The 17,000-nt window shown below is 49.0% G+C and overlaps 1 long non-coding RNA gene across 11 annotated transcripts in view; it reads left to right on the top strand.

Annotated features, from left to right (window-relative positions):
• The window catches only part of LOC138503294 (uncharacterized), a 311,300-nt gene that overhangs the window by 265,591 nt on the left and 28,709 nt on the right, over positions 1-17,000 (top strand). The window lies entirely within an intron of this gene.

The following is a 17,000-nucleotide window of genomic DNA, read 5'->3' as shown; positions in this document are numbered from 1 at the left end:
ACCCAAACTCCCCCTTCACACTCCTCCACTGGTCAGCCACATGTGAACATTCATCACGCAAAATGGATAGCAAACATGACACATGCATGCAAGTAAGCACACACATGAGCAACGATGGTCAGTACCAGGGACACTAAACGGACTAACAAAGCGGCACACTGGAAAAAAAATACCACTGAAGCAGTGACTGTGAGGTAAGAAAATAAATTATATTTTACAAGTATTTTTTCCTCATACCTAATGCAAATCATAGTTCAAAATATGTACATGAATAAATAAAAATAAGGGAAAAATGTCCATGTCCATGAAAGTCATCTACAATAGCAGCAAACTGAAAACAAAAAACCATTACCGCATACAGAAATCTTTTTAGAAAAACCAAGTAAACTATGTACATAATAGAATCATGGGAGCTAAGTCCAAAAGCTCCAAATCATAAATAAGACCAACGGAAACGTATACCTAAAAACCTATTTACAAAGGCACCGGGCTAGTCTTTCTGACAATCCTTCCTCAATGTTTTGGCCAGGGCATCATCGTGCACTGCGTCCACTTCCCCTAGGCGGGCCTCCGCTCTCACCTCGAGGGCTTGCAGGGACTCCAGCATGGTCCTCTCCATCCCCTCCCACTCCCTGCAAGTCTGCTCGAGGACCTCAGCCCACCTCTCTGCCTGACGCAGTGCTATCTTCGCCCTGGCTATGGTGAGTCTCGCCTCCTCAGCATGCTGCTTCTCTGCCCCGATTTGCTGCCCATACCGCTCCAACACGGAAGACATCCTGATACGTAGGGCCAGATTTGCGTCCCGCCTGACGCTGGATACCTGCCCCCTTTCGATGGTATGTCCTGAGTCACGAAACCTCCTACTCAGAGCCTGCTGCTGCCTCATTGCCCGGTGCCTACGTTCCCTGACCCTGGTGGTATCTGGGCCAGAAGGCACCAGGGAGGATGCCTGGCACACAGATGAGGAAGACTAGAAGGGGGTCGCATAAATGGCCAGCCCACGCACCCAATTCGAGACCAGCAACATAGCTGGCCATTTCAGGAGACGCCAGACCTAATTGTGATAATGTGCAAGCCGACGATTGTAAGCCTGCACATCATCACGAATGACACCTGTATGCCTCGTCTAGCAGCGGTTCCACCCTGTCTCGAATGGCGAGATCCGCAGGCATTGGTGTGTCTGTGTGGCAACATCCAACACCTGCATATGGGTCCGGCCTGGTGCATGCCGGCAGGTGCATACTGGTGCAGGCGTATGCCCAGGGGCAGGATTTGGCCCAGGCACCTCCACAGCAACCTGCACTGCCTCCTGCCCTCGAGTCTGGACTGCACCAGTCACAACCACCTAATCACCCCGCAGGGCCCCATAGACTGGGCTGATGCGGCCTCCTCCTCCCCCACCCCCTCCGCCAACCTGGATGCCTCCTCAGCGTCTTCCGTAGTGGATTGCCCCTGTGTGACCTCACCTGTCCCCCCTGCTGCCAAGGAGTCCACATCCACCTTCGCCCTCTTGGACCCTCCCTCAGCAGCTGCGGCCGATGTTGCAGACGCGGCACCAGTCTCATCGCTCCCCGATGATGTTAAAGCCAGGGGGGCGTGACTGGGCCCTGCGTCTCTGCCCGGTGGAGGCATCCCTGCTGCCTTGCTCCACAGCACCTTCTCTGCCCTCTTCTTCCAACGCCGCTGTGGATAAGGAGACATAGAACACAAACATCAGGGTACTGTACCATAGTGTGTTTGGCACAAAACATATGCACATGAAGTACACTGCCAAAGGTCGCAACCATCATCACCCTCCACAACACACAGGTGCATGCAATGTACATACATGAACATACATGTCTGTCCTTCACAACAGACAATCACATCCTTGGATATGGCACTGTCACCACCTACAAATTGTGCATGCTACACACACATGTGTCATGGTACATACACATGTCATGCACACACATCATCTGACAGTCCTGAAGCAGTGCACTGAGCTATCACATCAAAGTCCCCTCAAAGTCAACCAGGCGACAAGAGTAGTGCACACATTGAAAAGCACCAATTACAACCATCCAGGAGTGATGGCCAGTCACACAGTCACATCTCAGTCACATATACATGCACACCATGCCTGTTCATGATGTTGACGACAACACAGATGTGTCACACCTCTCACACAGGCCCATCTCAGACAACTGTAAGAAACGATGTGCGCATCCGTACAAGAGGCATACTTGCTGTAAGGCCAAGGTACACACTGCCACAATACATCAAGATGGACATGCACAGTGGATGGCAGCAACACATGGACACTCACCTGACGACTCCAGACGGTGTTGCAAATCGCTGACCTGGGTGTGCAGCGCCGGGTAAAACCTGTCCAGGACCCGCATGTCGGTGTTGCTCACCCGGCCCGGCTCCCCGCTTGGTTTTCACCAGCCCGGAGGAAGCGCAGGGCCTTGTTGTGGGTCCTAGACCTCAGGTCCTCCCTGCGCTTGTGCACATGCTGGTAGTCACAGGGTGCCACCCCCTCTGCGTTGATAGCACCCACGATCTGGTCCCAGATCAGCTTCAGTCCTTCCTTGCCGACTTGCGTTGGGCTGTGGAAGAGGGCATCATAATGCCCCAGGACATGCTCCACCAGTATGTCAACTTCCCTGCCTGAGAAGCTGACAGCCCTCTGCCTCGCTGCCCTGGGGTTGCCACTTGCCTCTGGAGATATTTACTCTGACATGGCAACCCCAGAGGCAGGTGTGGGTGGGCAAGGTGGTCCTGGGCTGTGGAGCAGTGGTGTGGCACGTTGGGAGTCTTCTGTATCAGCTGAAGTGGTCACAGGGCTGACGACAGGAGCCCTGGCAATGGCTGTAGATCAGGCACTGAAATTGCAGGGCACGTGGGCAGCAGGAACACACAGTGGGCAGGCAGCAGCAGATGGCTCGTACGAGGCAGCTCACGGCAGTAGGAGGCAGGTAAAATGGCTCATAGGCAGGAGCACGTTGGTCTTCCGTATTACTCGCGTGGGCAGCCGAAACAGAGTGGCGGTTACTTCGCGCGTATGAAATTAGTGCGTACATGTGAAATCAGAGGAAAGGGCCTAAACATGTAAGTTATGTGACACACGCTGGCCGTTGGCGTTCACAATCGGGGTAAAGGTGTGCATAAAATAACATTACAACGTACGTGCCATTTGTAGCAGACGGACGTGTGGACTTTGGAGTATTTTGGGGTGCCACGCAATTTGTTCACTACTGTGACAGTGCATGCTTCTTGTTTCGGTGGGGGAGTTGTCTTTGCGCACACGCGTGTATTTTTCTTTTTTTCCTGAGACTCACGGTGAGTCGCGTATGCATTATTCATACTCTTGGTGCCCGTGTGTATCGCGTACTCCCATTCTCAACATTTGAGTAGCTTACGTGGGCCTCATGTATGCATTTTCCGTGTTGCTGGGTGCCACAGCGTACCACGTAACGCATTTTATTTTCACGTGAGCTAGCGAGAGGTCATGCACACACATTTTTGATAATCTGGGTGCCTCTGCGTTACGCGTACCAGTGATATTGAGCCTTGCTGGAGCATCATATTACGTTTAACTTCACGTACCTGGCCCCCTCACTGTAATTGCCCAGGACAATTGCTTGCTGCTCCTCCCTTTGTACAACTCAATCAGTACCATGAGTGGGAAGGGCACAAGAGGGAAGGGTGGCGGAGGTGGGCGAGGTGTCCGAGGTGTCCAGGTTCAGGGACATGCAGGGAGTGCTTTGGCCCCCACCTAATAGGGTCAGGGAGCTGCAGGTGATGCTGACATCCCTAGTACCCAAGGTCCGGGAGCTGCAGGGGCAGTTGCAGAGCCCACCACCCAGGCTCGGGGACCACCCGCTATGCCTGTAGTGGACATGACCCCCAGGTCCACGGAGACGCTGGGGCAGATGTTGTTTGTGCATCAAAGGGGAAGGGACGTGTAGTGAAAGGACCAGGTACCAGCACACAGGGTCCAGGAGCTGCAGGAGCTGCAGGGGCAGTTACAGTCCCCAACACCCAGGCCTCAGGGACCACCAGCTATGCCTGTAGTGGTCATGAACCAGGTCCACGGAGACGCAGATGTTGTCTGTGTGTCAAAGGGGAAGGGAACAGCCAGGGTGAGGAAGCTGCAGGGGCAGCTGCAGTCCCCAGCACCCAGGCTCAGCGTCCCCCAGCCAGGCCTGTAGTGGTCACAGCCCTGGTTCACTGAGACACAGGGGCAGATGTCGTTGTTGCGTCCAGGGGGAAGGGATGTGCAGTGAAAGGACCTGGCACAAGCACCCAGGTACGACTACCTGCAAGGCAAACCACTGTCCCAGCATCAGTGGGTGATGCCATAGCCCAGTCCACCAGTGCTCCGGCCCCTACTGACCCAAGTGGTCCCAGTCACACATGGTCTGTACAACCTTGCAAGAACAGGCTCAAACCCAATGCACGGCACAGGAGACCCCCACGTCGAGGAAGATATGCGATTCAATGATGAACAACTCCAGATCCTCGTGGACTACGTGCGGGAACACTACCGTGACATGCTCGTGCAGGCAGGGAGCACACATACGCCTGCTCAGCGTATGGCCCACTGGCAGCGAGTCACGGATAGAATCAACGCCTTGGGCAATGAGAGGCACACCGCTCCTGAGGTAGTGAAGCGTTGGAATGACCTCCTGTGCCGAGCCAAAGAGAAGCTGGGTGCCAACTCTACTCTGGTGACTGGAGGTGGGTCACCACGAGAGGTCGAACAACTCACTCCACATGAAGAGGTCATTAGTGAGATGATTGATGTGGAGCAGATCCAATGCGTGGGAGACCTGCAAATGTACGAGGAAATGTCTGGTGAGTGATGAAGCCTGTGCATCCAGGATATGTGTATATCGCTTGAATGAAGTGTTATGATTGCCTGCCACTTCTGCCTGCATTTACATGACTACCATGGGTGACCCATGTCATGGTGGACTGACACGTGTATGTTGTCCTGCAGACTGCATACAAACAATGTGCTGCTCACCGTGACAATCCGCATCACCACACCTGCTCCCTCCTTTCCTGCCACACTCTGACCAGCCTCTCTTGACCCTCTTCCTGCTCCAACCTGTGATGCCAGATAGCTTGTGATAATCTTCGATTCCACACTCTCCTTCTCTCCTCACATCTCTAACGTCTCTGAGAGGTCACACTACCAGCTGCACCTCCTTAGAGGTATTCTTCCTTCCCCCAGGAGCTCACTGTCTCCAGGGGACTAGTAATTCCTAGCCTGGGCTACTGCAATGGCCTGTTCCATGATTTGAGTGCTTCTACTCTCTTCCCTCTGCAACTCATCCAGAACAGGACTGTGTAAATTCTCCTTTTGTCTTGGGGCGAAGTATTGTATATCCCCAGGACGTGATCATAGCACAGGCTCCCAGTTTCAACAACTGTTCAATTCAAAACCCTGTGTATTTTCCAGAAGGCCTTGTGGGTCCTGGGGCCGCAATTCCTTACACTCTATCTTCCTAAGTATCTTCCCTCTCATGGTCTTCAATCATCCCTCTCCTACTCCCTCAGGGTCATCTGCTTCTCCTAGCCTCATCAAGGTATTTGGACAGGCCTTCCGTAGCCCAATTGATTCCGCTCATAATTGGTCGAACGTCAGGAAGAGTATCATATGATTTATGACTCTTAGGAAGAAAATACAAAGTAGGTAAGGTAGGGTCAGTAATTGACAAAAATTGTTTTTCATCATCAGTCAGGTAGCCTTTAGTGTGCCAGATGTCAAGTAACTCAATGAGATCTTTTACAACCCGCTTAGTGGGATTGGATTTGAGGATCTGGTAGCAGCCAGGGGTGTTAAGGTGTGTCAGTGCCATAGTAATGTAATCTGTTGTATTTAAGATCACAATATTGCCCCCCTTGTCTGCCTCTTTGATAACAATATCGACATCCTTAGATAAATTATGCAAAGATTTCTTCTGATTAGCTGTAAGAATTCACTACCGACAATGTCATTGAGACCTTTAACCAAGCACTGACTAACGACATTCATACATATTTGGACAGGCGAACCAAACCGAAAGGAAGTCAAACCTTACAGCTAATCAGAAGAAAGCTTTGCATAATTTATCTAAGGATGTCGAGTATATTTTTCGCTATTAATTTTGAAGTTATTATTTCCTCAACACGAAATATGGGTCTTATAATTAGGTTGGCAAGTACCGTGATCTTTTCCTCCTCTGTCCCAGCACCAGCATCCATTATACCAGTGCTTAGTCGTCATCTCATTTTCTCTTCACTATCACTGATTCGTCCCATCCTAGTTGGTTCTAGTTCATGCCTAATACTTTGACTGCTAAATTCCGTAGTAATTTGGAATATTATCACTTTCCTTATTATTGTCCTGATGTTTATATCCTGCACGTTCCTATTATTTTCCCTTTCCCCCATTACCCCTTCTCTCAGTGTGTCTAACGCCTTTCTGTTAGTCCATCCCACCCTCATCATTCAATAAGGACCTTTTAATTTCATTCACACTGCCTGTTTTCATTTTCATTTTCCTCCAGATTCCTTTCTTTATCCCCTTCTTTGCGCTGGCTATTCCATTGCCTTTATGCCCCTTTTTCTCTTTATGAACTAGCTCTGTTTACATCTGACGTCACATTTGCGACGTCATTCACTAGCGACGCTGCTTACATCACTTCCGTGACGTACACAGCATCCTTATCTTCACACTCGTCTTCGCGGCGGGTTGTTCCCCCAGGCTTTCAATATAGAAGAGAATCGGGAGGAGGAAACGTCAAGTCCTGATTCCAGGCTGCGGTGAGGTCCGGCCGCCATCTTAAGTCACACAGAGTCACGTCATCATCATGCGAACAGAGTCAGGCTGCAGATGAGAAGAGTGGGCGGACTCAGGCAGAGCGGAGCAGTGACTGGGTGGAGGGTGCTGGGCTCGAGGAGGTGGAGCGGACTCTCAAGGCTGGGTCTGGGTGTGAATGAGCTCTAAGGAGGAGGTAAGGATGGGTAAGGAGAAAGGAAAGAAAAAGGAGGTGGAGGAGGGCGTTAAGAGGGGGAGGACGTTGACTATAAAATCTACATCTGTGGAAAGAGGGATGGAAGAGAGTGGGGGACAGGATCGCAGCAGATCCCCGAGGGATGATGAAGGGGGGCTGGCCCGGAACAACACTGGGTCGGTAATCCAGGAAAAGCGCGTTTTGAAAGGGCTGGAAGCCTCAGAGAGCGGATGGTCTGGGGAGGAGAAGATGCAGGGTGACAGTGTGTGGAAGGTGGTGTTGAAGCCTGAGAGTCGAGAGAAGACGCTTCTGGGGGTGAATCCGTTGGAAATTGCTAGATGGGTGGAGGCGACTGTGGGAGATGTTACTCGGGTGTTAGTGGTGGCTGGGGGCCGGTTGTTGGTGGAGGGGACGGATGCTGGTAGCAAGGCTAAGATTCTGGAGGTGCGTTGTCTGGGTAGGCATGCGGTGCGAGTGATTGATCAAAGTGGTGTGTCGTGTAAAGGGGTGCTGTATGGAGTGCCAGTGTCTGTGAATATGTCTGAGGTGGAAAAGGAATTGGCGGATGTGGGAGTGGTGGAAGCATGGAGGTTGGGGAGGAGAGATGCACGTGGGGATGTGGTATCTACGACTGTGGCAGTGAGGTTTGCGAGGACGGAGTGTCCGGAAGTGGTGGAGTTGGGATATCAGAGCTTCCGTGTGAAAGTTTATGTAGCGTTGCCCTTGAGATGTTATACATGTCAACAGTTTGGACATGTGGCGAGAGTATGCAGGAATGAGAGACACTGTGGGAGGTGTGGTGGAGATCGTGATATTAAGGAATGCAAGGTGGAGACCCCGGAGAAGTGTGTGAATTGTGGGGGGGGGGCATTCTACCGCGTATAGGGGGTGTGAGAGTCACAGGTTGGCGAGAGAAGTAGTGCAGGTGAGGGCGGAAGGTTTGTCTTATGCGGAGGCTGTAGCAAGGGTGAAACCGGCACGGGTAGTGAGTGAGGTGAGTGTGAAGGAGCCGGTGGTGGATGAGGCTGTGGGAAGGAAGAAAGTGGTGGGTGAGGTGAAAGGCGTAGAAATGGTGATTGTCCCAAAAACTGAGTTTATGTGCTTCATAGTGAGTGTGCTGGAGCTGGTACAGGGGAATGTGTCTATCAGTGTGTTGGATCTTACGAAAGGAGTGGTGGAAGCGGGGAGGAGGTTTTTGAGTGTTGTGGATGTGGCGGAACAGGATGTGTTTAGGATGGTTGCTAAAGTGCGGAAGCAGAGTGGGGTGCCGGCATGAGGATTTTGCAGTGGAACGCAAGGGGTTTGTTGAGGAATGGTCAGGAGTTGAAAGCGGTGTTGTGTGGGGAATTGAATGTTGACGTGGTTTGTATTCAGGAGACGTGGTTAAGGGGTGATCTGAGGTTTGTGATTCCGGGTTTTGAGTTGTTTCGTAAAGATAGAATGGAGGGGAGAGGAGGGGGTGTGGCTCTAGCAGTTCGAAAGGGGTTGGTTGCAAGGGAGATTGTGGTGGATGGAGCAGTAGAGGCGATTGGGGCAGGGATTCGGGTAGGAGGATCGGAAGTATTGGTGCTGAATTATTATAATCCGTGTGAGGTGGTGGAAGTGGGTGTGCTGTCTGGAGTGATAAGGGGACATGTGGGACCTTGTGTTTTGTGTGGCGATTTTAACAGTGCCAACACGTTGTGGGGTAGTGATCTGACAGATAAGAATGGGGAACTGTTGGAGGACATGGGGGATGAATTGAGTCTGGTATTGCTGAATGATGGTTCGGGTACGCGGTTGGATGTGAGGACTGGGAAGTTGTCGTGCTTGGATTTGACCTGGGTGACTGCTGCAATTGCGGGTGAATTGGGAGGTGCATGAGGATGGGGACATGGGGAGCGATCATTCTGCTATTTTGGTGACTGTGAGGGGTGAGGTAGGGATCAGGCCACGTATGTCTGGGAGTCGGTTGAATTTTAGGAAGGCTGATTGGGAGGTGTATAAGGGAGTGTGTCGGGATTTGATTGTTCCATGGGGAAGGGATGGGGGGGTGGATGAATGGAATGAGCATCTGGTGCAGGGAATGAGAGCATCGTCTGTGGCAGCAATTCCGGAGATTGAGAAGGGGAAGGGTGGAAAGGTAGAGGTCCTTAGTGGTCGGTGGAATGTTCAAGAGCAGTGGAGGCACGGAAGAAGGCTAGGGAGAGGGCGGTGAGAACGGGAATGTTAGTGGATCTGGTGGCATATAAGAAGGCTAAGGCGGTGGTACAGAGGGTGATTAGGGAAAGAAAGCGAGGACATTGGAGGGGCTATTGTGGGTCCCTGGGGAGTGATTCTGGTGTGGGTGAGGTTTGGAAACAGTTCAAGCGGATGTCCGGATTGATGAGGCCGCAGGGTGGTATGTCTGTGTTGTTGAAAGGGGAAGAGGTGGTCAGTGAGGAAGGGGAGAAGGCGAATTTGTTGGGGGAGTATTTTGCGCAGGTGCACAGATCAGGGAATTTTCCAGAAGCAGTGAGGCTAGGTATGGGTGTGGTTGAGGAGGAGATGCGGGAGTTGTTAGCGGATGTTGGGCCTTGGGAGGAACAGTACGAGGTTCCGTTTTCTATGGTGGAGTTGGATGGGGCGATTCGGAAGGGGAAGTGGTCTAGCCTAGGGGTGGATGGGGTCATGTATGTATTTTTGGAGAAGTTGCCAGTGGAATGTAAGTTGGAGGTATTGGCGCTGTTCAATGAGATCTGGAAGAGTGGAGTTTTGCCGAAGTTGTGGAAGAGAGCGATCGTGGTGGCGATTCTGAAGGGTGGCAAGGTTCCGACGGAATATAAGTCATATAGGCCGATTGCGCTGACTGTTGTGATGTGTAAGGTTATGGAACGGATGGTGGTTGAGTGATTGGGGTTTTATTTGGAGTCGAATGGGCGATTGAGTGATTTCCAGAGTGGGTTTAGGAGGAATCGGTCGGTGGCTGATCCGTTAGTAAGGTTGGTGACTGGTGTGGAGGAGGGGTTGTGTGATGGGGAGTTGGTGGGGGTGTTCTTTTTGGATTTGGAGAAAGCGTATGATATGGTATGGAAGAGCGGGTTGTTGATAAGACTGCTGGAGATGGGTGTGAAAGGGAGGATGTTTCGGTGGATTAGGGCGTTTTTGGCTGATAGGACCTTTCAGGTGAGAGTGAGGGGGGTGCTGTCTGAGGTTTGGAAGATGGAGAATGGGACGCCGCTGGGGAGTGTGATTAGTGCGATGCTGTTTAATGTGATGGTGGATGGGTTGATTCGGGCTTTAGCGGGAATCGGGTGTCAGGTGGATTTCTTCACAGATGATGGTGTGGTACGGGTAAGAGGGCGGGGTTTGTTGTTGGTGCAGAGTCGGCTGCAAGCTGCGATAGTGCGTATGGAAGAGTGGTGTGGGAAATGGGGCTTTTCGGTGTCTGTGGATAAAAGTGTAAGTGTGGTTTTCTCAAGGAAAAGGGTGCAGCAGGAGTTAGAATTGGTTTTGAAAGGTGTGAGGGTGAAGAGCGTAGAAGAGTTTCGGTACTTGGGGACGATTCTGGATAGGAAGTGAACTGGAATTTGCAGGTGGATGGTGTGGTGGATAAGTGTAAATGTAGGTTGAATTTGTTGCGGGCAGTGTCTGGGAAAGAGTGGGGTGCGCAGCAGAAGTGTTTATGAATGTTGTATAAGGGGTTGATTTTGAGTGTGATGGATTTTGGATGTCAGGTGGCAGTGGGTTTCACAGCGAGTCAGAAGTTGCGGTTGGATAGGGTGCAGGCGAGAGCATTGAGGGTGTGTTCGGGTGTGATGAGGTCCTCGCCAGTGAATGCGGTGCAGGTGCTTGTGGTGGAGATGCTGTTGGGGTTGAGGAGGGATGCGTTGAATATGAGGTGGTGGGTGAAGTGCAGTGCGAAGAGTGTGGCTCATCCGGTGCGTGAATGTTTGAAGTATAATTGGAGGTTTGACTACTATAGGGACTGGTGGAGGAGGAAGGGGGGCCCTTTGGGATTTCATATGTGGGAGAAAGGGGTGAAGTGGGGTGTAGGCGAGTTGTTGGCTGTGACGGGTATGGATTTGGTGAGATGGCCGATGTGGATGATGGGGTCTCCAAGGTTGTGTTTAGAGTTGGCGAGTGTGGTGTCGAAGAAGCGAGGTTTGCGGGGTGAGATCAAGGCTTTGGGTCAGGCGTATGTGGCAGGGAAGGAAGGATGCAGGGTGTTCACGGCGGTTCGAAAGATCCTGTGTCTGGGAGAGTGGGTATGGCATATTATTTGGAAAACACTGGGGAGTATAAAGTGGGGCGACTGACGAATGATGTGTCTATTTGTACGGCTGAGTTGGTGGCGATTGCATTGGCGATTGATAGGGTGTGCGAGTTGGGGTATGAGAAGGTGGTGGTGTTCTCGGATTCATTGAGTGGGTTGCAGGCGATTGTGGCAAGGGATGGTGATAGGAAGGATGTGATTTTGGATATCAGGAGGAAGATTGATCAGTGTGTGCATGGGGGAATGGATTTGGAGTTGGCGTGGGTCCCCAGTCACAGTGGCATTTTGGGTAATGAGTTGGTGGATCTGGCGGCGGGTGAGGGTATGAGGAGGGGAGCGGTTGATGTGAGGTTGCCTTTGAGTGTGGATGAGGTGAAGGCTGTGATGGTGAGACGGGTCATGGATGAGTGGCAGGAGAGGTGGGTGAGTGGGGTGAAGGGCAGATGGATGTTTGGTGTTCGTGGAAAAGTGTCGGTGAAGGTGGATGCGGGGAGTCTGGTATGGAGGAGGGGGGAGGAGGTGATGCTGAATCGGTTGAGGATAGGGCATGTGGGGCTGAATGACTGTCTGTTTCGAGTGGGGAAGCGTGAGTCGAGGGACTGTGCGGTGTGTGGGGTGCCTGAGACTGTGGAACATTTTTTGCTTAGGTGTGAGAGACATGTTGAAGAGAGAGAATTGATGAGGGTTCGGTTGATTGCGCTAGGTGTGGCTGAGTTGAGTGGGAGGACTTTGCTGGGAGGTGACGGGGTGAGAGGCAGAAGGAGGAGCAGTGTGATGTTGGATTTTGTGAGGCAGATGGGGCGGTGGGAGGAGTTGTGAGTTTATGTAAGCTAAGTAATGATTGGTGGGTCTGGTGCACATCATCCTTTAGGATGGGGAAGCGCCTGCGTGGGTCCGCCCACGCCTCCGATAATTGAATGAAAGAAAGAAAGAAAGCGGCGGGTTGTTCCTGGGATTTCCCCATTGTGATTCTTGCACTGCTCGATTTTACGAGTAAGTTCCCTTTACTTCGTTCTCTGCTTGATGTTCATTTTCTGGTTTCAGCAACTATGCGATCTGTCTAATGCCATCCTTCTATATAGTTTTGTAGTCAAATACATTTGAATAGCTTTTGTCCTTTTTCTGCAGGATATATACATTCTACTGCCATTACGGCTTGACATTTTCCTTGCCTGTCAATTATTTGACATTATCATTTCAACAGAGCCGTTTCCCTTTACGGCCCTCCATTAGGTATGTGCTAATTTCTTGTTTCTTACTTCTCGTGCCACCATTTTCATTTACCAGGCAATCAGCATAACATTCGGTTACTTTTCCATATCTATTTAGGAGCCCTCCTCACTGTTTGTTTACATTTGATTCGTGGTAAGGACTTCCTTTGTATTTTTCACCGTGCACACGTACATTACCATTTTGGGAAGCACCTCACTTGAATCTTAACTTCACTGGTGTTTGGTGCTTGGACAGTTTGTGGGAATGACACGGACTAGAGGCCATTTTGTGGGAACTTTTGCCCTTTCTCATTCACTGTATATTCACTTACAATTACTGATAGTCCCTTAGCATGCGCAGTGACACCCAATTCCAAACTAATTCATTATACTTTTTGATAATTGTGTCCATTATTGCCTTGTTCCAAACAATCATTTTGTGCTTTCTCCGCATTCATCTTCGCTGCACTTGTTCCTTCCTCCCACCTGGATATGTGGTACGTGTTATATTGTTATAATTACATGTTGATAATTATCATTGCCCACAACTCCCGGGCCATTGTTTATTTATTTTTCTTACCCATTTATAATCTGTACATGACCATACAATGTTTTTGTTGATCAATGTTGTGTATTGAACATCATTATTGTTTGCTTAATGTGTGTATGTGTTTTTCAATACTTTGTTCTCTTATTTTGGTTTATTCAATATTTATCAGCCTTGAAGACGACCTGTGTGTCGAAACACGTGTCGGCTGTTCAGAATTAAACATCAAATTATTTTGTTACATTGTTCTCATTGTAATGGTCTAAAGTGCACGATCACCCCCTCCCCTTTGCTCGAGTCCTTCATTTCAATTCCAACCAGGGTGGATTGGTTGGTGGGAGTTGAAGTGCTCCTTGCACATTCTCTGAACTATCAACTCATTAAAATGTAGTAGTGATCACCAGCGCACAGATACTTATCTTCGAATCCACACCACATTATCTCTCCTAAAAAGGCAGTTTATACTCATCAAATGACTCTCATGAAGCAGAAACAGGTCCGCTCAACATAGCCTCAAATACTGTATAACAGGTGCATGTCTTACACACACTGCCATTTACAACACAGGCATTTATCTCTGCAGGGTTTTTACCACACAGCAATGGCAGCATTTATGTATTACATTTATCTAACGGCCAGACCTAGGAGGTATCACAGCGTTGGGTACAATGTATAGGCCACAGAAGATACGTCACAAAACGTCACAAAGACATTAGCCATATTTGTTAAATAACCAAGTTTTTACATGTTTTTTGAAGGTTGGGTGGCAATGTACATTTCTGATGTGTGGCGGTAGAGAGTTCCAGAGGGTGGGTAGTGTGACACAGAAACCCACGCCACCTGCTCTCTTCTTTTTGTATCGAGTAGAGAGTAGTGAGATGCTGGTGGCGGATCTTAGCGAGCACACATGATGTTTCAAAGCAAAGCTGTTGTTGAGGTAGAGGGGGGCCTCTTTGTAGATACAATTGTGGTGCATTAGTTAGTGTTTTGAACTCAATGAGGTCTTTAATGGGTAGCCAGTGGACCTCTCGCTTGGTTGCTGAAATGTGGTCGCATCTGTGTAGGCGCAGGGTGGAGCGCAATGCTTTGTTCTGTAGTAGTTGGAGTTTGACCAGGTTAGCTGCTGATGTACTCATGAGGAGTACATTGCAGTAGGCTAGTTTGCTGATGATGAGGGCTCTAGCGAGCGTAAGGCAATTGCTTGGGGAGAGAAATTGGCTGCTCAGGAAGATGAGGGTGGAGGTGTGGGCATTGATATGTTTAGTCAGTCAGCTATGCTTTAAGGTGTACACCAAGGGTTTTGACGTGCATTCGTACCGTTATGATGGAGCCATTTATTTATTTATTTTAACATGTATATCAGCGCACAAAACCCTCAGGCATTTAAGCGCTAGTTACAGTAAGTGCATAGTACAGTTGTATAGTACAAGATCAAGCATGTTGGTTACAGTCATAATAGGTGTGTGTATAAGTATAAGAGACAAAATAGGTATGTGAGCACAAACAGGTAAAGCCTCACCTCATGTTACTGGGGCTGCAGCAAGTATGCAAGTAAAGGTAGGTAGTAGCAGCATCTGGCAAAGCCTCACCTCATGTTACGAGGGCTGCAGCAAGTATACAAGTAAAGGTAGGTAGTAGCAGCCTCTGGCAAAGCCTCACCTCATGTTACAGGGGACTGCAGCAGGTATGCAAGTAAAGGTAATAGTAGGTAGACAAGGTAGGTAATAGCATCATATGATTGAGTGCACAAACTGGCAAAGCCTCACCTCATGTTACAGGGGCTGCAGCAAGTATGCAAGTAAAGGTAGGTAGTAGCAGCATCTGGCAAAGCCTCACCTCATGTTATGGGGGACTGCAGCAGGTATGCAAGTAAAGGTAATAGTAGGTAGACAAGGTAGGTAATAGCATCATATGATTGAGTGCACAAACTGGCAAAGCCTCACCTCATGTTACAGGGGACTACAACAGGTAACGAAGCATACAAGATGAATATCCAGTACAGCACGTGGCTACAGGGGCAGAACATTACATTACAGGGGCAAAGGTTCCAAATGCAGCACGATCGAGAGTACAGATAAACTGGCATGCAGCGGTAACAAAACAAGGAAATGAATACAATATGCTGCTGCCGCATAAGGAGACAAAATGTCATAAAACGCCAGTAGAGAAGGCGACGTGAGGCTGTCGATTTCCAATCCGAGAATCATGATGGGTGCTCACAGGTAGTCTGAGGTCGACTGAGGTGAGCCTACAATGAGTAGCTCTGTTTTATCGTCATTGGCAGGTAAGTCAGGAAACGGGCTGAGAAGGGCCGCAGAGGTGTAGGGAGATCAGCGGAAAGAGAAGACAGTAGTCCAGCCCAAATTGGAACAATAATCACATGAGTGAGGCCGTGGGGAGTATTCCTGACAGGGGTTGATGGTGAAGGAACCCCTTTCAAATGAAGATTCCCGATTTGCAGGTGTGGTGAGAAGGGGAAGAACCCTTCTAGGTAAAGAAAGGGGGAGAGGGCAAGGTGCAAATAAGGGAAATGTGGAAAAGATCTGCACAGTTCTTGCTGCAGATTAAATGCAGTGCGCTAAAGATATGGAACCTGTATAAGCGCTCCCCTCTTATACTTGTCATTCAGGCCATTCACATTCCATGAATGCGCTGCGAAACACATTGTGTATAGGTGCATTATAAATACCCAATAAAATAAAATAAAAATGAATTCATTTCAGAACTGGCTCAGCCATTGCAATGCATTAATCTATTGGAAGAACCTCTACCCTGTACTTGCCCTAGGTCCCACCTAACCTACACATTCAGTACCAACATGACCTTGTATCTGGTGTAATAAACGCTTTTTACATGAAATAACATGACTGACCTTAACCAAGCCCTTACCCTCTCAACTGCCCCCACCATACACTTCCTATAAACTAGAAGCATCTTTTACCACGAGTCAAAACACAAACTTCTGCCCAATTTAAGAAAGCTGAATAAGGCTCCTGTCTGAGGGATTCTAAACAGAGATAATGTTTTATACCCGATCGTAATAATGAACCAGGTCTCATACAGTGTTTTGCCTCATATCCAATCCACCCACATTACGCTCAGGTTCTATTCGACAAAGAAGACCCGGCTTTGCTTCCATCAACTGCAGGCTGGAGGCTTCCCTATCTGAGTTTCAAGGTTACGTGTCCTGGTCCAGGTACCATTTTTCTGGCACTGCCCCAGAGTAACCCTTTGCCATTATTCCTCATGTTTGCACTTTTGTGCCACTTCCAAACTTCTCTCCTGAAAAAACTCATGAATTCCGAATGTCCCTGCTTTGGAGATCCTGTTTATCTGACCCAAACGACTGGCATTACTTTGAACTTTCATGGTGTAGTCAGGAAACAGGTAAACCTGGGTCGACTCACCTTAATTCATCCAACTTGTCTCACCCCCTCCAGAAAAGCAAGACGGTCCCTGAAATTAAGTAGCATTGCAATGATCACTCTTGGATAGAAGCCATTTGGTGGCTGTCTTGTCAGAATTCTGTGGCCCTTTTCAGCCGAGAAGAACAAGGACAGACTTTTGCAGACAAAGTGTTCAATTATTTTTTTCATTGTGTTTTTGGTTTTAATTAAACCTTACACAAATTAAGAAAAGTACACAAATATAAATAAAATTAAACAATCAAATCATAGAATGTTTCATAGAAAATACCAATAAATACATTACAAGAATATTAAAACCTGAATATATAGTTATTTCACATAGTAAATCAACAATCCAAATGATTCAAAACATTGGTTAGAAATTGACATAATGAAAGCATCAGTGAAAAATTGTCCCCCCACATAAGCCTTAACCAGAGCAAGTCCCTCGAAACTACAGATTCCAAGGATACCCTATGTTTGAAGTATTTAGCTCTCTTTGTAGCAAGAGCCGGACATACAGTTGTCCAGTGCTTCAGGGTTTCGATGGAATCCGAGCCAGAAGAGAAACAACATTCTGTCCTCGTTACAGAGGATTTAGAATGACCACCC

Source organism: Ambystoma mexicanum, chromosome 11 (assembly GCF_040938575.1).
Source record: "Ambystoma mexicanum isolate Mex_15411 chromosome 11, UKY_AmexF1_1, whole genome shotgun sequence".
Classification (NCBI taxonomy): domain Eukaryota; kingdom Metazoa; phylum Chordata; class Amphibia; order Caudata; family Ambystomatidae; genus Ambystoma; species Ambystoma mexicanum.
This window is presented reverse-complemented; position numbering and strand designations above follow the sequence as displayed.